This window comes from Mus caroli, unplaced genomic scaffold, assembly GCF_978045245.1.
Source record: "Mus caroli unplaced genomic scaffold, Mus_caroli_1 scaffold_4, whole genome shotgun sequence".
Classification (NCBI taxonomy): Eukaryota; Metazoa; Chordata; class Mammalia; order Rodentia; family Muridae; genus Mus; species Mus caroli.
The window spans coordinates 146,398,227-146,420,697 of record NW_028227259.1 but is presented as its reverse complement, the minus strand read 5'-3'; the positions used below and the strand labels follow the sequence as shown (position 1 = coordinate 146,420,697).

Here is a 22,471-nt window from a genome sequence, read left to right as displayed (position 1 = left end):
CTGGGTTAGAGTCAACATGAAAGAGCATAAAACAGAAATCCTGGCCACAGCCCCAACTTAGGCTCCACTGTGTTGATGCTGCATAAGGAGTGGGACTCTGCACCCCTCACCTGGCACAAGGCAGGATGGGATGCAGACTCAGCCAACTCCTCCCGACGTCTGGGAGTGTAGCAGACTCTGTCTGTGGGAAGTGGGCAGGCAGAGAGCCGGCAGTACCATTAAATGCACTTCTTTGCTCACACTGAAGGGGAACTTGATAGCCACAGTGCAATGTAATTGTCTAAGGGTCCCAGGGAACAGGTGCTGGGTGAAGGCCAGAGCTCAGACCAGAACTTGGATGCCTGGATCCCCAGAAGGATTTCCCTGCTGTGCTGAGCTTAAAACATCCCCAGATGAAGTCCAGGCCTCCTGTGCCTGTACTGTGGTTTATGGCCACACCCCATCTCTTCAAAGTTCCAACATGTGTATTCTGTGCAGGCAGGATCTTTCACTATGGGGTCATTTATGGAGTCTGTATCCACAAGGACCTGTTTTACATGGGGCTAGAGAGATGGCTCAGTTGGTAAAGTCATCGATGTGCAAGTGTAAGGACTTAAGCGCAATCTCTGAACCTATGTAGAAATTGTAGTGTGGCACTGAGAGCTTGAAACCCTAGAACTAGGGAGGCAGGGGTGGTGAGCTCCCTGCAGCTCACTAGCCAATTAGCCTAGCCTAATTGGTGAGTCCTGGGTTCCTGTGCGAGGCCCTGCCTTAACAGACAAGTAGAATCCCAAGAACTGACCCTTGAGACTGACCTCTGGCCTACAGCAGCTGCACACACCACACTACATTCCTCCCATGATTTTCTTCCCCTCTACCTTGATTGTGACTTGCAGAAGACCAAGGGGCTGTGCTCATTGGTGACTTAGGGGTACAATGTGACTTCTGGTGTACTGGGGTTGAGTGCCAGTTCCCTGCTGAGCATGCAAGAGGTACTTGTGACTTTCTCTTTGCTCCTTGGAGCTCCTGTGGCTCTCCAGGAGAAGAAAAGGACCCAAATAATGGCTGCTTGTGTGAGGTTAGTCCATCTAGGCAGGACGAGATACGGGGAACACAGTCAGGCTTAGCAGAGCCACAGCTGAGTCCTGGCACTTCTTGGTAAAGATGAGTGTCTGCTGTCAGAGGCCACAGGGACCTGGGGTTTGCTAGTCACTGTGGCAACAGTTGATGGGTACAGAAAGCTGTACCTAGAAGTGGATGCTGTTATTATAAAACCCTGAGATGTAAGCTACTGGCTTGGGATCTAGGGGAAGGAAGCCAGAAGCTCTTTGTGGAGGGTTGGGAGAATATGGTGCTAAAGCCCTGGCAGAAAACTATCACCCTGGCTAACTTGGCAGGTGGAAAAGTCACCTAGAAACCTCGTCTGCCAAGCAGAATGCTTCCTGTGTGAACTGGCTGTGATGGGGCACCTTTGGTAAAATGATACAGGAAAGAAATGGGCCTGCCTGTAAATGCTCCCCAAGACCCACATCCCAGCTGCTCTCTTTCCCTGTTGTAGTGATGGGATCTTACATAGCCTGGGCTGTAGTGGAACTTACTGCAGTGCAGAGGATGACAGACAGTAGCCTTCTGCTCTCCCTGCCTCCACCTCCCTAAGGCTGGGATTACAGGCGTGCACCACTATTCTTAGCTTATACAATGCTGGGGATTGACCTCAAGGCTTCGAGCCAGCTGGGCAAGCATGGTACTATCAAAGCCACATCCCAGACCCTCCCCAGTGATTTGTAAACACAAGTGAAAGGGGACATACCAACCCCCCAGTGAGGTATACAAAGTGGCTCAAAGAAGGGGATACAGCATTTGATCTCTGGAAGCATACAACTCAAACTGCTAGTAACTCGGTCAAATGGAAAATAATGTCGGGGTGCTAATACATTCACGGGTCTGCTTAGAATAAAGCAGATTAAAAGCAGGTCTGACGGCTTTGGAAGCTATGGATCACTGAACAACATGTAGGACTTGTATCAGAATGGACTGCAAAGCCAAGCATGGTGCTGAGGTAGTACAGGAAGCTGGTGGCAGCATTTCAGCTACCAAAGGGGACATGTCTTCTAGTACCTTCCCCCATGGAAGCCAGGAAAGATGGTAGGAGTGTGGCCTCCCGTGGGCAGATTCCAGAGACACCCACACACAATGGACAGAGGGACAGGGCAGTCAGTCGTACAAAGAACACAGTGAAGGTTGATCTGAGAACATCCTCTACTCCCTCCCTGCCTAGGCGTCGCCAATAGATTTGACCACCTGGGCATCATGATTGACATGGACTCTTGTGCTCCACTGTCTCTTTCTTATTCCAAGGGTTCTCTGGGTGTATATGCATGTGTGTGAATGTGTGCACATGTATTATGAGAGCATACACATGTGTACTCATGTATGAATCCATCAAAGAACAATCTTCAGTGTTGATCTTCAGGAACTTGCTACTTTTTTGTTTGGTCTGGAACTTCACTAAGTTAACTGCCATTGACTCTCAGGGATCCCCTGTCTCCACCTTCCATCTCACTAATGCTGGGGTTACAGGGGAGCAGCCACATCCAACTCCTTACAGGGATTCTGGAGGTTAACTTGAGGTCCCCTATCTTTACTGACTGTCTCTTGCAGGCCCCTTTGTTGAGTGTGACCTAGTGTTCCTCCCCCTGTATTTCTGCTTACCCTTAGAACTTTGACAGCATCCACGGACAATGACTGCTCCACCAGAGACTGGGAGCCCAAATGAGAAGCACATGGCTTGGCTCAGCTTAGAACAGTTGGGCCAAGCCCAGCAGAGAGACAACTGCTGATAGATCCACAGCAGGAAACAAATGGGGGTTTCTGGAAGCCCCTGAAACTGCAGAATATTTATTACCATAGCTGAAGCTGACATAAAATCCAAACATAACCGCAGGCCCGGTTTTACCCAGAGTCAAGTTTTCCCCAGTGTGTGCTACAGCATTGTTCAATGGGAGAGAGAGGCAAGCGATTTACACAAGTAAGTGAATGTGGAGCTTGGGGGGTGGCTTATTAAAACTTTATATTGATTTGTGTGTGTGTGTGTGTGTGTGCGTGCGCACACACACATGCCTAACCCAACCCTAACCCTACCCCTCACGTGCACTTCAGGTGGCACTCCTCGTGGGCTGTTCACCTCTTTTATTTTATTTTATTTTATTTTATTTTATTTTATTTTATTTTATTTTGAGACAGTGTCTCTCACTGGCCTGGCAGTCACCAAGTAGGCTAAGCTATCTGGCCGAGGGGCTCCAGTGATCTTGCATATCTCCCTCCTCAGCTCTGGGCTTACAAGCTAACACCACCACGCCTAGCTTTTCTATACAGGTTCCGGATGTATGAGCTAGGGTCATCCTCTCTGCATGGTAAGCACCCTACTCACCCAGCCATCAGCTAAACTCTGAAAAGCCTCTCTTAAAGGTAAGGGGACATTTAATATTTTATCTTACCTAATATGTCTATCAAATTGAGGTGTGATCAATATAAAAGCTTCAGGTATAGATGGTTGACATTTCTGTTGATACCAAATGTCCTGATGTATTTTACATAAGCAGTGCACATGCACCAATCCGAGCCATGTTTAACATGGTCTTAATACAGTGGCAGCCATATTGGGTAGCACGCAATTATAGAACTAACTTGAACTTTCTATGAGGAAGAGAGCAGAATAGCTCCCAGCTAACTGGAGAACTATAACCCTGCCTCAGACTCAATATGCAAGGGCCAGGATGGCAGGCCAACAGTCTCACAAAAGGTCCTCAGAAGTTCACAAAGCCAACAGGAAACTTCCTGGCTGGCCAGCCTTGGACCACAGATCAACAGAAGGTACCATCTTGGAAAGTCATCTGGCCAGGCTGCTCCTGCTGGTAGGGCCTGCTAGCTTTAGACAACTCCAATGCAGATTCTAATGCAGCTAGAACCACCCGAGATGAGCCAGCCCACTCAGTGTGTACCCCTTCGGTGTGCTGACAAAGCCCCTCTGGATGTCTGCTCCTTGCATGCCAGGGACCAAGGTAGGTGGCAAGGTCCTCCTTGGAGTCTGCTGCCAGCTTCACTGATACAAGTGCCTTAGGATGCAGGTGTGAGGATGGCTCCATTGGCAAAGCACTTGCCACACAAGCATGAGGCCCTGAGCTCTACCCCCAGCACCTATATGAAAAGTGTGGCTTGTAATACCAGGGTTGAGGTCTGGGGGTGGGGCTGATGAAGACAAGAGAATCTCCAAGACTTCCTGGCTAGCAAGCATAGCCAACTGGTGACCCCCGGGTTCACTGTTTTCTTTTGTATTTGTCACTTTCTCAAAACAAAATACCCAAACCAAAATAAAGTAGATGGCACCTGAGGAATGACAACTACAGCTAACCTCTGCCCATCATATACAGACATACATGTACATGCATACCCTCAACACTTGTACATGCATGCATTCACACATGCCCAGACACTCACACATCTGTGCATACATAGGCAAAATAATTTCTAAAAGAAGAAATGGATACACACACACACACACACACACTATTAGGAGTTCAGCTAAATACTTTTTTCTTGTCAAATGCCCTGCTATTTGGATCTTGGGGGCATTAGACATCACTTTCATTCTGGATCCTTATCAGACTCAAGGCAGCCAAGAGCTGCTAGCGAGTTTTCTAGGCTTCAAGGTCCCAGAGGGTCTGAAGGACCAGGGGTGATAATGCCAGGTGAACTCTTAAAGTCAAACCAAGACATTTCATTAAAATATTAGCAGTCAGAAAGAGTGTGCTATTCCCAGATCTCTTTTGGTAGGAAATGAAATTTCACAGCTCCTTGTAACATTCTTAAGATTGTCAGAAATGCTCATAGATTCATTTTTAGGCAAAAAGAAAAAGGAAAGACCTACAGTGGATATATGTCTTTTGCAAAATAAGGAGAAAGCCGGTCAGAAGATGTGAAGACACAGCCCACTTTGTGGCAGTAGCCTCCTATGTGTTACAGACTCCTCATGCCAGGCACATTCTCCCTCCCAGGATCCCCTGTACCTCCACGCAGTGTAGAAATGATATCGTCTGCACAAATGCTTACAGTCTCCAAACAGATCTGCACTAAAACCCCGAGACCCTATTGGTAAAACCGATCAGAGTTGTTTCTGTTGTGGGGACCTTGCTATGGTTTTGTGATGACACATTGGACAAAACGCCACTATCCACAGCCACACGCTTCAGATCCTGACGTCAGTGGCCTCGCAGTTGAGTTCTCTAACTTACTTTCTCTTGGGGTCCCCAAATGCTTTGTAAATCCACTCCGCATAACCAGGCCAATAGCATCACTTTCTATGCCCTGCTTGGTCTTCCATAAAAGCCTTTTGCAGGAGGACTATGGGAGATGACTAACTCAGTAAGGGGTTTGCTGTGCAAGCAGGAAGACCTGATTTCAAGCCCCAGAACTCTTATAATAAGTTGGGGTTGACAGGATGCACTGGGGAGGCAGTCAGAAGAATTCCTGAGGCTCACTGGACAGCCAGGCTAGCCAATTACTGAGCTCCAGACTCAGTGAAGGTCCCTCCTACCATAAACCTCTGACTTCCAAACATGTGTATACTCACCTGCATGTGTGCTTGCACACCTCCCTACACATAATAGATAGATAGATAGATAGATAGATAGATAGATAGATAGATAGATAGATAGATGGATGGATGGATGGATGGATGGATGGATGGATAGATAGATAGATAGATAGATAGATAGATAGATAGATAGATAGATAGATAGATAGCCAAGGGAGCAGGGAGGGGTTGGGGGTTTTCAGAGGGGAAACCAGGAAAGGGAATAACATTTGAAATGTAAATAAAGAAAATATCTAATAAAAAATAAATTCTATGCTGGGTGTGGTGGCGCACGCCTTTAATCCCAGCACTCGGGAGGCAGAGGCAGGTAAATTTCTGAGTTCGAGGTCAGCCTGGTCTACAGAGTGAGTTCCAGGACAGCCAGGGCTACACAGAGAAACCCTCTCTCAAAAAAACTAAAAACTAAACTAAAATAAAATAAATTATATTTTATTAATCCAAAATAAAAAATAAAATAATAAAAAGCCATATCCAATTCCATCCCAGATGCCTGAGACAATACATCAGGAAGGAGAAAGATCCAGGAGATAGCACCAGTAAGGGGTGGTAACTCATTCTTGCTTAGAACCAGGGATATTTGCAACACAGCTAGTCAGACCAGGTCTGAGAGTAGAATTTGTTGAGTTTCTACAGGCATCAGGGGGCCATGTAGGCAAGCCAGGCAGGAGGCATGGCAACTTTTATTAGCAGAAGAAGAAGAAGAAGAAGAAGAAGAAGAAGAAGAAGAAGAAGAAGAAGAAGAAGAAGAAGAAGAAGAAGAAGAAGAAGAAGAAGAAGAGGAGGAGGAGGAGGAGGAGGAGGAGGAGGAGGAGGAGGAGGAGGAGGAGGAGGAGGAGGAGGAGGAGGAGGAGGGAGAGAAGATGATGATGATGAAGAAGAAGAAGAAGAAGAAGAAGAAGAAGAAGAAGAAGAAGAAGAAGAAGAAGAAGGAAGAAACCCAGTCTTGCTCATTTAAATAAAATACAGTCAAGGAGTCACTACATCTGTGGGTCTCCTTTGGTTGAATCCTTTGGACAGCATCTTGTCTTTGAAGCTAAGGTGGAGAAGTCTATGAACTGACAAGGCTCTGTCTGTGAGACAATGCCCACGGAGAACAGAACTGTAAATAAAGATTTGCTGGTCTAGGGTGGGCAGATCCTACCTCAGTTGCTGGGGAGAAAAGGATTATTCAAGTAAACATTCAGATGCAGTTTTAGTTGCTTAGGTTTTGAAACAGCTGTGAGAACAACTGCTGGCTTCTAGCCCGTGATGCTATTCCGTGCTGATGAGATTTATCCCCAAATAAGACTTGGTAGGAGGAGGGGGACGAGATGCTACAACTAACGTGATGCCTGAAATGAACCGCATTTCTCTGCCCAAAGAATCGCCAGGTCTGGAGGTACATGACAAGGCACGCTTTTTTTTTTTTTTTTTTTTGCTTTGTTTTGTTAAATAGCAGAGCAAATGCTCGCTACTAGAAATAGCAGTCTTGGCTCTAGGCATTTCTGAGGAATTAATGAGCAACTGACATTTACAGCCCTGGGGCAAGATTCCTCCAGCCTTTTAGAAAACCCCAGGAAAGCCCTAGGCAGCCTTGATCATGATTGCTTAATTATTATCCAGCCCTCCTGGGAAGGCATTTCTGGGGTTGCTAATATCCAGTGGTCCCTCTCCACCCTTGCCAGGCACAGGGGAGCCTGCACATCTAAGCTTCTTTGTAATGAGCTGGGGCCCAGATTTGGCTACTGAAATGGAAATCCATGGTGCTATCATTTCTGGGCTGAGTTAGTGAAAAAGCCCAGCAGGGGTGTGCCATTTTCAGGGCTTCTGTGACTGCTGAGACGGGTACCAAGAAACTGCTTTTGCTAAAGAAGCATGGATTTGGGCTGGAGACATGGCTCAGTGGTTAAGAGCGCTTGCTGCTCCTACAGAGAGGCCCTGAGTTAAGTTCCCAGCACTCATGTTCAGGGGCTCACAATCACCAGACCCTTAGCCCATAAAGCAGCACAGGCAAGTTCACACCCAACACACCCACCCCATGCCTCCCAGGGCTTGCAACAGCCTAAATATTGTCACATCCCATGGGCTACACATTAACCAAGTCCCATGCCATTACCCAGCGAGCGAAGAGTGACCCTGCCACAGAGTACCAGCACCCCTGCTCCCTTAGCTGTCACTTAGTGCAAGTCACAGATTAACTGAGCCTACTTCCCCCTGGCGCAAGAGCTTCCCTTGGCTCAGAGACTTTACAAGTAGTCCCACTGCTTGTCTAGTAGGGCTGAAACTCTCTTTTAGACCCCTGCTGTTCTGCCTGAAGGCTGATTCAAATCACCGCTCCCTCTCTCTCTCTCCTCCCTCCTCTCCCGCCCCCTAGCATAACATTTGGCTCTTTGAGTCACTTTTTATATTCCAAAAAACAAATCTTTGCAAGACAGATCAAAATAACCTCCCTCAACCAGCACCAGATAAGGAGAGTCGTCTTAATGGTCAGGCTGTACCTGGAGCAGGAGCAATGACCTCCTGAGGGCCAGTTTGTCCCTTCACGAAAACGATGTCTCTGGGCCACCTTGAGGAGCCCTAATGGAGATGATAGTCTGTAGACCCCACTGTGACCAGGACGGCTTAAGTAAGTGCCCTTCTCCTCACCTCCCACCCCCAGCCCCACCCAGTTGTTCTATTTTAACCTAAAGCTCAGGCCAGAACCTTGATGATGGACTTAGGGGAGTCACTGGGCATCAGTATTTGTGCTTCTGTCCTGGGCCACATTGAACGAATCCCCTTCCTCTGCTTCCCATCACCACTTGTCTCTAATCGGTGTCTAGGGATGGGTGGCTGAGGACAGCCAATCGGGGATACTGAAGCCCAGCTACTTGCCCTAAAGTCCTTGTTTATGGCATTGGTGAAGTTGAGGCTGAAAGCCAAGGGATCAAAGAGCGCAGATCCTAGGTCATCACATGGACCTGAAGTGGGCTCTTGGTTCTGTCAAAGCACACAAAGCTGTGTGTACCAGCAGCATACCTGATCAGTCCACCACTCAGATCCTTCACCTTTCTTCATCATCACTCAGCAAGCCCTGCCTCTCCATCGCCCAAGCATGCCCCTCCCCTCTGTATTCAGCCTGCTGTGGATGCACCATCTTCCATCTTCACTGAGCATGACCCACCTTCTCAGCCTGTGACCTGCAAAACTTCACATCTACAGTGACACTTGCTAGCTTGTCTTTGGAGTGGGCTCCTTTGTGGACACAAACACTGTGGCACTCTTAGGAGCAAACTCTGGAGTCAGAATTGAGGGGGAAAATAGCAGCAGGCCCCAAGCTCACTGAGCAACCAGAGAGGGGCCAGGGCAGAGTCCAGAGTGGCAGAGGGCTGAGGCAGAAGCTGAGCTCAGAGTGTTCCTAAGGTTATGTAAATATAAAGACCAGCTACAGACATGTGCAGTGCAGTGCACCTGTTCTGCCTTCTCTCCTAAGTGGGAGGGATGAGTTACAGGTAACTTGAAGCCATGTAGTCGGGCTTAAGCAGTTTGCAGGGCTGAGTGCTGAAGCAGCCAGCTCTTGGAAATTGCCAGTTCCTTTACAGGTCTCTTTCCAAACTAGCCATTATAGGTGTCACAGCCCTGCTTGACTACCCATGTGCCTGATACACCCTGTATTTCAAGAAAGCTTCGGCAGCCCTGAGTGCAGGTGAGTGCAGTTCAAGGATGCCTGACACTCCCATCAGAGCAGCCCTGAAGGGTAGCCAGGAGAAGAAAGAGCATATGGGCAGAAGAGATAACTGTGAGGTTTTGATGGTACAGATGTGAGGACCTGAGTCTGAACCCCTAGGAACCAATTAATGCTGGACACAGCAGCACACATCTGTAATGCCATGCTCCTAGCAAGATGGAAGCAGACACTGGATCCTCAAGAAGCTCATGGGAAGGTAGCTTGCAGCGAGGCAAACAGCAAAAGATCCCATGTCAAACAAGGTGATGGATGAAGACCGACACCTGAGGTTGTCCTCTGCCCTCCACAGGCATGTCACACACACACACACACACACACACACACACACAAACACACAACTAAGGGGGAAGGAGGGCATATGAGAAGTCAAGCAGAGGGCACACGTCTGTCAACCTTCCAACTTCCAGGGGCCACTCTTGAAGCCACCCCTCCTCCAACTTGTCAGGACTTAGCTAATGAGCTCCTGTTCTTGCTTGCTCAGTGCTGATCCCTCTGAGCGGCAGGATCCATCACTTTCACCCACTGCCCAAGTACCCTCTTGCTCTTGCCTAGAGTATGCCCAAGACTGGAGGATGCTCTGTACACCAGAGTGGTTCTCAGTAATGGCTCCAAATGGACAAGGGATTCATCTCTGAGACTACTGTTCATCTAAGAAATGGAGTTAATATCTCCTGTGGCTTAAACCTCCTGTGAAGTTAAAAAGAGACAAATGCCAAGTCCCTGGACACAAAAACACTCAACAAACAACAAAACAATAAGCAGATTTTAGTGGATCCTGTAAAATGCCAGGAATGCCTTTCAAGTGCTATGCACAAAATCAGATGTAAGAGGCCCTCAGGTGAACTCCAAGCCTCAAGGACACAGACATGCACAGTCCCCAAAATGCTCAGAATGAAATAATCACTCACAGACCTCTGGAATTCTGAATAGCTTTTAGCTTATCATGAGCTGGGACTTCAGATATAAAGGAAAACAAGGGTTATAGGCCTTGGTTGCCATTTTTTAAAGTTTTAAAAGTAGGCTTTGGTTGGGAAGGGGGAAGTGCTCTATTGTGCATACAAATGCTCTACCACTGAGCCACGCCCCCAGCCCCTCCCTGGGGGATTCTAGGCAGGGGCTCTACCACTGAGCCAAACCCCAGCCCCTCCCTGGGGGATTCTAGGCAGGGGCTCTACCACTGAGCCACACTTCTAATCCCTCCCTGGGGGATTCTAGGCAGGGGCTCTACCACTGAACCACACCTCTAGTCCCTCACTAGAGGACTGTAGGCAAGTATTCTGTCACTGAAGTGCACCTCCACTTCCTGAAAGCAGAATTCTTGATACTGTGTAGAAGTTTCAATGTAGGGGAAAAGGCAGAACAATTAAAGTATTAAGTCATTTGCAGTACAATGATTGGGTCCAGAGGTAAATGGTGGGAATGTGCATGGGGCGGGGGCAATAGGAATGCAGGGGTAGGGTGGGGTGTAAAGCCTTACTCATGAGGCAAAAGAAAGAATCTTACAGAGGGTAAATGGTAGAGCAAGGCTCCAGCATCTGGTTTTGTCCTCACAACAGAGGCCACTATTTAAGACTAAGGGCAAAAGCGCCCACTAAGTAGCCTCCACTACCATTTCAGTCACCCAAAACATATTCCCTGTGTGCCCCCTTGTGTCAAAGATTCCTATTTAACCTTGGGGGACATATTTCTGGAACTCATCTGGCAATGAAGCAGCCCCATGTAACAAAGAGCTTTCTTTGCAGATGCATATAGCTGTCCATACCCACATGGGCACACACATGTACTCATGGACATATGAGTACACATACATACATACACATGTAATACGCACATACATATTTGCATATAGATGTTCATGCAAACACACATGCACACACACAGACACACAGACACACACATACACACACACACACACACACACACACACACACACACACACACACGAATCCCTGTATGGGAACTTTCTCTTCCAGGGCTTTTCAGTCATGAGCTCTTTTTAGGGTATGTCTAGTTTTATCAGTTCCACTACACCAGAGAAAAAGGCTAGAAACAACTTCTTTAACTTTTAAGAATTTTTCTTTCCTTTCCTGAAAAGAAATCTTAAGGAGAACCCCAACATGAAAAGAGGTGACTACCCCAGGCAGGGTTTGTTGCCTTGCTCCTTGAAGGACCCAGGTACCTACCCAGAGACCCCTGTACCCCATGGAGCACATTGGAAAAGTCTCCTGGTTCAGGACCCTACCACAGCCACTCAATGTGGCTAGGCCTGTGTCTGGCGTTCCCACTGGGATCACATCTATGTGGCCCTCCCCACAATCTTGGGGGACTGCTCTGTTCCTGCAGTTGCAGTACAGGGGAGAGAACAATGTGCTCAGTGTGGATGATTAAACTGCTTTTCTATATCAGTGCAGCTTAGTGACTCTGAGGAAGTAAAGGAAGCTGAAATTACAGAACTCTTTCTTCTTTTTTAATTCAATTTCACTCATTTTAACTGCTCAAACAAATAGGTACAAACCGGTTTTCAGAGGGGGCCTTGCCAAGTCTGTTTTCATTTAAAAAGAAAGGGGAGAGAAAAGAAGGTTCATTTGTAAATAGTGACATGGGTAGTACATAAGTCCTTCAAACAGGCTCGCTCATGCACGGAGGCAGAGCAGCCCCCTCCTGGTATTTACCGTCTAGACTGTCTGCATGCACCTTTCCCATGGATGGTGCGAGGGTAAATTTCATCCCAGGCCAGGTCAGGTCATCATAATTCTAAATGACTGGAATCCAAACGGGATGTGTTTGCTCAATCCAAGCATGAATTCTACCGAGAAGGGGTCAGGGTGTGAGGGTGGACCGTGTGGGAAAGAGGCAATAAGTTCTGTGAGGATCTCCTCAGCTAACCTGTCATTGACCTTGAACCCACCCTGAGGCCACCCTGCCAACAGCATCCCAACAATGGAGGGACATCTATCTCACCTAGCCTTTCACACCACCCACCCTGGCATGCCTCGACAGCAAAGCCCTAAGCTTCCTCAGCCCACCAGGAAGCTGTGCTTTGGAGAAAAAAAGAAAGATATAGCATTTGTTTTGAGGACCTATACATGTAATACATATAGGGAGGGGGCTCCTGTCACAGGTTTGTGCCTTGGGGAGTCACTCTGAGGTCTTGTGTGCTTCGGTGAAGATTGCTCCTCCTTTTGTCTTCCAGTGTGAATAGCCAGTTATATCCAGTCATCCTAAGCCCCACCCCCATGTTATTATTTATTTATTTATTTATTTATTATTTTGAGATGGTCTCCTATAGTCCAAGGCTGGCCATGAACATACTGAACATACTGCGGATGACCGTGAGCTTGCTAGGAGATCAGATATGCATTACCACATCTGTTTTATACAGTGCTGGGATGGAGCCCAGTGCTTCATGCGTGCTAGGCAAGAACTCAGCTCCCGACACCCTGTGTGGACATGAGGCAAGCTCTCCAGGTCTCCTTTGTCTGATGATGCTTCATCTGGACACCGTCTGTGCTACTTAAGATCCACGGAGCTGCCCAACAGGTTCTGCCTTCACAGCCAGGGTGTTGATCCCAACAGTGAGCAGAGAACCCTTGGCAGCTCTGCCAGCTTGCTCTGAGTCCTTCTGTAGAGGCCATGTTAACTCTGTCACCTTGACCCTTGGGGTGTGTTTTGGTTGGAGAGACCATGTAAGGCAGGGGATAGGGGGATGACAGGATTGGGGACTTCTTCCTGGTTATGTTCAGGTGCTTGGGGCTGTTTGTCTTTCCCATCTGTCTGTATGTTCTTAAAAACAAAAACAATCCAAGAAAGAAAGGGAAAAAAAAAAGGAAGAGAGAAACTGTAACAGAAGCACTGTCATAGAATGTCACTGAGTGTTCTCAGATCACTGCACCACATCACAGCACTTGTATTCTGATCTTGGCACCTCTCCAAGAAGGTGTCAGAGTTCACTCAGGGGCTACCCTGCCCTCAGCTGCAGCGTTGCCCCTCCAGCTGTGTTGTCCAACTGCTAATCAGAGGGTCACCCCCTGCTGACCTTTGGCTGGTTACAGAAGCTCATTCCCAAGTTTGCCATCACTGATGGCTGTGTGGGGCCACTATGCAGACTCCAATAGTTGTTGGGGGATTTGTCTGTATTGTGGCAAATGCTTTAGGCCATTTCTGTCTGAGATTGGTATTCACTCGTCTGTCCCGAGAAGCCAGGCGCATTTGGTTCCTATGGACTCTCATGGGGACATCCTTCCCATTAAGGAACATGGAGAGGATGACCTTGGCCTCCAGATTAAGTCAGCATTATTTTTCTTGATTACCAGTAGTAGAAAAGAAGGGAAATTATAAAGCCATTGAGAGGATTAATATGGCCTTGATCTATCTTTCTCTCTCTTACTCTTTATCTCAAGTGATTAAAATTCTTCAGGAAAAAAAAAATGGCCATGTAGCATACGCTGGCTGCCACAGACAGATATGATATCAGCTCAGCGCATCAGCTCATGGTGACAGGCGCGCAGAGGTTAATTATGCACGCTGTATATAGTTTTAATCACTTTAATCAGAGTGCTGTTCTGCTACAGTCCAGGCTATAACTTCTCTGCAAGCAGAGAAAGCACTTCAGGCATGTCAGTGTTTGTGTAGGGGAAGAAAAGGGGGAAAATGGTACATTAACCACAGAAAGGAAGATAATGCAAAAAGCTATTGACTGAACAACAAGATTAAACCTGTTGTCCATCCCAGACACTAAGGGAATGGCTAAGTGAGGCTGAGAGTGGGGGTAGGAGAGCTGCTGGCTGCTGGCCACCAGTGCCAGAACTAGAACAGTCACTAAAAGACTTAGGAGCAACATGGACCCTGAGGAAGGAGATTCAGGAGTCAAAGGTATGGGCTCTGTCTCCAGAGTCCTGAGGTAGGAGCTGGAGAGATGGCTTAGTCTGTAAAATCATTGCTGTACAAAGCATGAGGACCTGAGTTCAAATCTCTAGCACCTATGTAAAATGCTGGACATGGCTGGATATGCCTGTAATGCCAGCCTTTGGTGGGAAGTAGAGAAAGATGACCAGGAGGTCACTGTACAGTCAGCCTAGCTTAAATGGTGAACTTCAAAGTTTGGTGACAGATCTGTCTGAAGGCACCTGGAGACTGACCATCAGAGACACATCATGATCTTCTCTCTCTTCAGTTTAGGCTTGTGCAAACATACACTCAAGTACACACACCAGAGACATCACACACACACACACACACACACACACGATCATGTAGAAGAACTGAGGAAGACACCTAATGTTGACCTCTGACCTTCACATACATACATGTACATGTATACTTGCACACATGTACACATAGTCTTAAGACAGTGGCATGTAGTGTCCTGGCTGGCTAAGGGTCTATTCTAGTTTGTTTTCTGTTGCTATAATAAACACCAAGACAAAAACCAAACCAAACCAAAAAACAAAACAAAACAAAACAAAACAAAAACCAACTTGGGAGGAATGGGGTTTATTTTGTCTTACAGGTTTCAGTTACAGTCCATCCTTGAGGGAAATCAGGACAGGAACTCCAGCATGACAGGGACTTGAAGCAGAAACCATGGGAGACTGTTGTCTGCTGGCTTGCTCTCTTCATGGCTCACATCTAGCAACCTTTCTTATATTGCCCAGGTCTACCTGCCTAGGAATAGTACCACCCACAGTGGGCTTAGGCCTCCTACATCAATTAGCAACCAAGAAAATGCCTCACAGACATGCTCACGGGCCAATCTGCTGGAGGTAATACCTCAGTTGAGGTCTCTTCTTCATAGACATATTGACAACCAAGATCAACCACCACACTGAGATACCAAATAACCTGTGTGGGGACTTCAGGTTATCTTCAGGCTCCCAGATATATACCTGGTTTCACCTTCACCCCCACTAGTAGCTAATAACTACAGAGTCTCTGTCAAGCAATGATTGTGCCAAGTGTTCAAGCTGACTTATACAGACTATTTTTTTCAGTCTACAGTAATGAGCTCTCCACCGTACATTTTCACAAGTTGCCCTCTTTTGCCCTCACAGTTCTTGGTTTAGCTTCACTGTCAGATGATAAGAAGGTTGAGTGATTTTCACTGTTGTAGATAGTATAAAAACCATGCGACTCTGTTCAGACACTTCTCAGCTTAGAGTGGGGTTATGTTATCCTTGTAAATCCAGTGTACATTGTTTCTCACTGGCCAAGCATCACAGTTTACAGAACTGTGGATATAAAGTACCCACTTTTTTTTTTACTTCTTGATCATGTGTCTGACTGGGAGCCACGACAAACAACTGCTGCACTTCATTGAGAAAGAATGGCATCACACTGCTGTCCTGGTTTATATCTTCACCCACTTGACAGAACCTAGCATCACCTCAGAGACAGGCCTCAGAGAATGTCTGAGAGAGATTTTTTAAAATTGCGTTAACTGACAGGAGAAGATCCACCCTAATTGTAGGCAGCACAACTGCCTAGGCTAGGGTCCTGGGTGAATAGAAAAAAGAAAGTGAGTGGAGTCTCAGCATTCATCTCTCTCTACTTCCTGACTGTGGATACAATGTGACCAGCTGCTTCACAGTCCTGACTGTGGATACAATGTGACCAGCTGCTGCACAGGGCTGACTGTGGATACAAGTGACCAGCAGCTGCACAGTCCTGACTGTGGATACAATGTTACCAGCTACTTCAGGTCCTGACTGCTGATGCTGTGTGAGCAGTTGCTTCAGAGTCCTGCCATCATGGTTTTCTCACCATGATGGTCAGTGTATCCTTAGACTATGAACCAGATAAACCTTGTGTTCCCTAGGCTGCTTATTATGTCAGGTATTTTGTCACAACAATGAGAACAGTGGTACACCTGGGAAAAGATCCAGCTTCCATATTCACAGTGCAATTCCTACTGAATGCCATGTGCTTTCATACCCCAGTGAGACTGGAAAATCAGGAGTCAAACCATTATAAATGACACACACACACACAGACAGACACACAGTCACACAGAGTTGCCAATCATCTATGGTGAGAAATCCGAATGAGTACTTTAGATTTTTGACCCAGGTGGTGACAATAAAGGCCTTTACTGAGGATAACTTCTTCCACTGAGATTTTTAGACTTTTCTGTATGCATGCTGTACTTTCACAGAACAACATTTAAATGTCACAGGGTAGCCTTGATGTTAGGAGAAAAATATCAGCATTTCCTATAGGAATAAAAAAGGTGACAACTTCAATATAGAAAGGTGGGAGAGAGGAAAAGCTGCAGAGGGAAATCTTCCCAGCTCTCTAAGGCCTCACTCTGCCTGTCTGCAGAGAGGGGACTGGACCACATCGACTCTAGGATTCCCTGTGGCTCTGACACACAGGGTCTTCACACTCACAATGGGAAGACTTGGTATGTAGCTAAAAGTTTTTATGTATTGTTAGAAAACAGAGTTAAAAATTTTCAATATGAAGAATTTTGATATATACTATTTGTTTGGAGAGGAGAAATGCTTCTATGTATCAAAGAATTTAGAAATGTTTAAGTGTGGAGTTGGAGAGATGGCTCCCGGGTTAAGAACACTTGCTGTTCTTACAAAGGACTTGGGTTCAGTTCCCAGCATCTTACAACTGTTTATAACTCCTATTTCAGGGGGCCCAGTGGCCTGTCTGGGAACTACGTGCACACAATTCACTTAAGATGCAGGCAAAACACATAAAAAATTTTAAATGAGAACATAACTTTATTCAAAAATCTTAGTTGCAGAAATATGAACACATATACCTTAATGAAAGTACAATTCAGCCTTTCTCCAAGTGAGTATGATAATTTGGCTCATTATTTAACTCATGGCATTAGACTACAGCTGTGGTAGAATATTAGCCATAAGCAAAGGAGGAAAGGTTTCCTTTGGCTCATGTTCTTGGAGGGTTTCTGTACAGTGGGCTGGTTCTGGTTCTGGCTGTGGGAAGACAGGAAGCACGGTAGACAATGGAGAGTATCACTCACTTTATGGCAGCTATGTGCCAGAGATGAGTAACAGGGATAAGACACACTGTCCTTAGACACATCTCCAAAGATGCACTTCCTCAACCAGGTCCCACCCTCCACAGTCCCACACCTCCCAGCAGTCTAGTGCCACCGAGTCTACCACTGGGTAGAAGCACTGATTATGTCTGAGGCCTCCTAATCTAATTGCTCCTGGAAACGTCCTCATAGACGCCCCAGAGATGTGCTTTATTAATCTCCCAGTCAGCTTACAGTGTAGTCAAGTTGACAATCAAGCCATCAGGTCAGTGGAAAAAAGCACCTACCACATAAGCTTGACAAAACCACATTTAAAAAAAAAAAAAAGACAGTTTGGGACACGCCTGCGATCCCAGTACGTCTATGGTGAAGTGAATGGCAGGCAGAGCGGCAGGAGCAACTGGAAGCTACTGGGCTGGCCAGCTGACCAGCCATGCCAAGAGATCCTGTCTCAACAAGATGAAAAGCACACTTCGCAACAGTTGCCCTATGATCTCCAAGTACTCACCATGACGCACGTATCTGCACTCCCACTTTCACCCACAACGACACACATACAAAGGAGTAACTCTCTCATACTCAGCCCTTCTAAGCCTGCAAATTCACTTACAAAGACGTATTCTAAGTCACTCACTGTGCATGTCTCACTTGACATGCGCATACCACTGGAAGAAATCTACGCAGTGCGGATGCTGGAACCCATCTCCAAGAGCCACATGGTGACATGTGATAAGGTGTCACTGACAGGGAAAGGGAGCCTCCACATGTGGCCCATTCTTGTGCTCATCTGTACATTTTGCAGAGTGACATGTGACAGGGTGACAGATGGTGTTCTCAGATGTTTCCTGTCTTCTTTTATTTTTATACTTTAAAAAAACTTAAGAGCCTGCAATGTGTAAAAGAGTAACTGTTGATCTTCAGCCTATTCCTTATGTGGGGAAACTGAGGCTCGGAGTGGCTGCTGGCCACACAGACAGCATCAGCATCACCATCTGGGTATATGCAGTGCCCAGAGAGGCCAGAAGACAGCACTGAGCCCCCTGGAACAGGAGTTATGGATGGTTGCAAGATGCTGGGAACTGAACCCAGGTCCTCTGTAAGAACAGCAAGTATTCTTCACCCCAAAGCCGTCTCTCTAGCCAGTGTGATACTATGATACTGTGGGTCAGAGTGGTTTAGCGTTGGGGAGTCTTCATCAGGCTAGGCCATTTTCTGATTAGTTAGACATATGCTGATGGGTCAGGGGTTTGCTTATAAACAGACTCTGAATCCATATCTCCCTAATTCCAAAGTGTAACCTCTGGTAAGGATTTCATGGAGCATTGAGTGGCCTTGAACTCATTACATAACTGAGGATGACCTCTGAACTCCTGATCATCTCTATCTTTTTAGGGCTCTAGGTGTGTGGCACCAGGACCGGCCTCTGTGATGCTGGCCATCAAACCCAGGGCTCCCAGCAAGTTAGGCAAGCATTCTAATGATTGACCCACATCTCTGCCCCAAAGCTGCATCTTTTAACTGTCCTACTTTAACAGTGAACAGTTTGCTCCTGGATCTAAGAGGTATCAAGGTTTATGGGTAAAACAGGTGGGGGAGGGGCCTAAGGGAGCGAGCCCATTCACGGCAGGAAAAGCCTGTTCCTTAAGACAAGAACAAATGGTTTATAAGACCATCCTCATTGATAAAGAAATTAGGAACACTGGGTACAGTTGTCTAGAGATGCCAAAATGAAGGGACTCCAGGTCATTTCACATGTCACTTCAGCTTCATAAATATCCCAGGGAAGGGCGGTTGATTCTCTCGATCAAGGGCACTATGTTAAGAGAAAAATTTCAAACGACCCACTATTTCTTCCAGAGTCTTTCATTGGTCATTTAAAATCTGCTACTGCAGGTACATTTTGAGGTCTGAAATCAGAAGCACCTGTTGAAAGAAGTATCTTTTGTGTTGGGTGTGTGTGTGTGTGTTGGTGTGTGTTGGTGTGTGTGTGTGTGTGTGTTGGTGTGTGTGTGTGTGTGTGTATGTGTGTGTGTGCGTGTGTGTGCATATGCAGAGGCCAGTGGAGGACATCCGGTGGCCTGCTTTATTGCTCTCTAACTTATTCTCCAGAGACAGGGTCTCTCACTGAACCCAGAGCTAGGCTGTTGGCCAGAAAGCCCAGTGATCCTTCTGATTCTAATCCACACAGTGCCAGGTTTACAGGTGCAAACAATTATGCCAATGTTTCACATAGGTTGTAGGGATTCGAACTCACGCCCTTATAGTTGTGTACTAAGTGCTCTTAATCGACTGAGCCATCTCTCAGGACCACATTCAGTATCTTAAAGTCTAAGTACCTTAGGATGTCAGGAGCTCTCAATGGCCTCTGTTTTCACATTTTAGAATTATAAAAATAACAACCAGAGTAAAAGGTCTTCCTGGACCCATTTCCTTTAAAAGCTTCTATTCATTCAAAACATATGAGTGCTGATAGGGGGATTTTAATGTTAGATTTTTCTTGGTTTAGTCCCTATCATGGAGTGACAATGTCTCCTGCATCCAGAGTATTTGATCCTCAAAACTAAGTTTAAGGACTGGTGACATGGTTTGGTGGGCAGAGGCACTTGCTGCAAACCTGAGGACCTGGGTTGGTTCACAGACACACACATGGTGGGAGGAGACTCTTGCAAGTTGTCCTCTGAACATGTGCTCTCCAACCTCCTCTTGAATGAATGAATGAATGCTCTAAAAAAATAAGCAGGAATTGAACATCCTTGGGGTTGGAGGATGGCACCGGGAGTACAGTGTTTCTTCGCAAGCCTGAGAACCTGGGTTCAGATCTGTAGACCTCAGATAAAAGGTGGGCCCAGGAGTGTGGGTTGGTAAGTCCAGTGGTGTGCAGGATATAGGAAACAGGTGGATACTGGTGGCTCACTCGCCAGCCAGTCTAAGGGAATCAGTGAAGTCTAGGTTCATTGAGAACTTGCTTCAAAACCAGAGAAGCAAATAAGAACTGAGGAAGCCACAAATTTTTACCTCTGGCCTCCACACGTCCACATGTACAAACAAGACCCACCACAAGTCACCAAGAGATCATCAAGGTTCGGGGATCAGATCATAGACCTGCAAAGAACAGCCTGGAGATGAACACCCAGCACCTGGCTCAGAAAGAGAACAACCAGACAGCCAGAGCAGGGGCATTCCTATGTATGAAGCACTTGGCAGCTTTGAGAGCCCTCATCTCAGCCTTCCAGTGTGTTGGAGTCTCACAGGCCACTTTGTCTTCAACTCTTGGGCCTGACTAGGAGAACAAAATAACTAGGGTCTCCTGTCTTCCACCATCTCTGCCATACCTCTCTTCAAGCTGAAGAACAGTGATCCCCATAATAGGAGAGCTCAAGGAAGCACAAGTAGGAGAGGCCCTGTCTCAGTCTAGTGCAGTAAAACAGAACTGAAATGCGTCATACTGAAAAGAAATCAAGGTGTGTTCACTCACAATTGAAACTATTCATTATACAGGTGTGTCAGACAGACAGATAGAAAGGATATACAGAGGGAGAGGGAAGGGATAAAGGGAAGGGAAATTCAAACAAAGCCATGTAACAGTCTTTGTTAAACATTCTAAAATGTCGGTTCTGGGGAAATGGCTCAGTCAGAAAAGTACGATCAGTGCAAGCATGAAGCCCTGAGCTTGACTCCTCAGAACCCACATAAAAACTGGGTGCCATGTGTGTGTCCTGTCACCCCAGGGGTGGGTGGGTGGAAAAACATAGTTTCTGGGAGCCCACTGGTGAGTATGACGAGCTGAGGCAGCAAGCTGCAGCTTCAGTGCGAGACTGTCTCAGAAACAAGATGGAGAGCAGCTAAGGGAAGTGCCTGGTGCTGATCTCTGACCTCCACCCATGTGCATGCACATCCACACATAGGAAAAGGACACAAAACGAGATAGCAGAGGGAGGGAGAGATGGAAAACACCTTAAGGGAGTAGAGACTGAACATGCTCACTGCTGAGATCCGGAGCCCACCAACGTGACCCATGGATGTAGAACTGTGGCAACCAAATGAGCTGTACAAAATACCTGACTGTGACCTACCTGAAGTATAAAGCTCATGGGACACAGTGACATACTCTGGGTGAAAAAGGACACATGACAACTAAATTCCATATGGTATCTTTCTTGGTGTGGCTTGGTGTACAACTATTCAAGGGAAAGAAAAAACCTGTGAGCTGCCCATGTTAATTTCTTACTCTGCTCAATGTATTGTAATTAGACACAAGGCTAACATTACAGGACACTGGGTGAAGCATTTTCAGGGACTCTGGCTTTGTGACTTTTCTGTACACCCAGAATTATTTAGAATTCAATGTACACTTGTAATAAGTGTTGAGGGAGATGGCTCAACTAGTCCATTTTCTGGGAAACCACAAAAACCCAAGTTTGGCCCCCCAGTACCCAGGAAACAAGGCCAGGAACAAGGCAGCCCACATGCCCATCACTACAGTAATGGGGAAGTCACTACAATGGTCCCTGGGCTCACAGGTCAGCCAGTCTGCCTCTCTTATTTTTATTTCAGCCAGCCAGCCTAACTGAATTGGTGAGTTCCAGGTTCAGTGAGAAACCCTGTTTCAACAGATAAGATGGGAAACAACCCAAGAAGGCACTGATGATGACCTCTGGCCTCTGTATACATGTCCTGACCTTTCCACACATACAGGGAAGGAAGGAAGGAAGGAAGGAAGGAAGGAAGGAAGGAAGGAAGGAAGGAAGGAAGGAAGGATGGATCATTGAGTCCTTTGTCAGGCATGAGTCCAGTGACCATGTATTTAGGATAATACACAACTGTGGACAGTAAGCGGGAGGCAGGGATAAGGGCCCAGCCTTAAATATTAAGCCTTCCTCTCGGCCTTCCCACATGCAGTGTAACAGCTGTCTGGTCACTGAGTGCTTTTTTGTCCCCAATAGCCGTCATTGTTCCCTGGCCACTGGCACACAAGGTCAGCTACCTCAGCTTAGAAGAGGCGAGGAGCTATAAAAATAATGAGAAGTGGCAATTACTTGATGTATTAGAATACATTTATAGAACCAGAGAGTTAAGTTTAATACATCAAAACCCCGTGGAAACCATGGCCTCTAGATTA

At 46.6% G+C, this 22,471-nt stretch overlaps 1 protein-coding gene across 2 annotated transcripts in view; it reads right to left on the bottom strand.

Annotated features, from left to right (window-relative positions):
* The window catches only part of Sdk1 (sidekick cell adhesion molecule 1), a 967,445-nt gene that overhangs the window by 346,726 nt on the left and 598,248 nt on the right, over nucleotides 1-22,471 (bottom strand). The window lies entirely within an intron of this gene.